Here is a 1,168-nt window from a genome sequence, read left to right as displayed (position 1 = left end):
ATTAATATCCAGAAGACAAGGAACTTAAACAATTTAACAGGGAAATAAACCCAAATAATTAAATTAAAAAACGGGCAAAGGAGTTGAATAGACATTTCTGAAAGGAAGACATACAAGTGGCCAACAGGGCAACAGACATATAAATGAAAACCTGCTAACATCACCTAATCATCAGGGAAATGCAAATCAAAACCATACTGAAATATCATATCACCACAGTTAGATTGGCTATTATCAAAAAGACAGATAATAACAAATGCACTTGAGGTTGTAGAGAAAGAGGAATCCTTAAATAGTGTTGGTGGGTTGTAAATTCATGTAACCATTATGGAAAACAGTATGTGTTTGAGTGAGCAGGACTGAAGCTNTTGTAAATTCATGTAACCATTATGGAAAACAGTATGTGTTTGAGTGAGCAGGACTGAAGCTATGTCGGGGTCTAAAATCACATGGGCTTTAAAAGAGTTTAAAATGACAGTTTTTTTCTTGGCATCCATTTCTTTGAGTTCCCTCTTTTCCCATGGTTATTCGATATATTGAACCTTGGTTACAGGGCAAGATGACGTTATTTACATAAATATAAAGTTGTTTTCCAGCCAGCCTGAAGCTGTGCACACTTACACCTACCACCCAGACCCTGAGATAAGTGCAAAGATGGGAGCAGACACCAGATGGAGTCTTGGCGAGACCGTGCATGAAGCCCTTTCTGCTCACGTCTCCCTCCTACTTTTCATTTCCCATGTTCCATTCCCTCAACCCGCTCTTGTAAAACCCCTCAGTAAATCTGAGTCATTTTTGATGGCGTTAGCCTGGCCATTCTTCATGTTTACCAGAGAGATGAGTGAGCCTAACATCTCTCTTCAGTTCGGTATTCCTGAATAAAAGCTGACTTCCATTTTCAGCAACATTTGACTTTTATTTGTTTGATTTTTGTCTGGGGGCAGGCAGCTGTGAGATTGATACCAAAACTGTGAGTTTTGTATCAATTTGGAGGGAGCCTCAGCCAGGGGAAGGGGGATTAGGTAGAAATTGGTCAGTGATCAAGATGCTAATTATCCTGATTTGATCATCACACATTGTACTCAGGTATTGATATTCAACTCTGTACCCCCCCAAAAATATGTATAATCAATTGTGTTTTGAAAAATAAGAGAAAAAAAGAAAAGAA

This window comes from Galeopterus variegatus, unplaced genomic scaffold, assembly GCF_000696425.1.
Source record: "Galeopterus variegatus unplaced genomic scaffold, G_variegatus-3.0.2 Scaffold2931, whole genome shotgun sequence".
NCBI lineage: Eukaryota > Metazoa > Chordata > Mammalia > Dermoptera > Cynocephalidae > Galeopterus > Galeopterus variegatus.
This window is presented reverse-complemented; position numbering follows the sequence as displayed.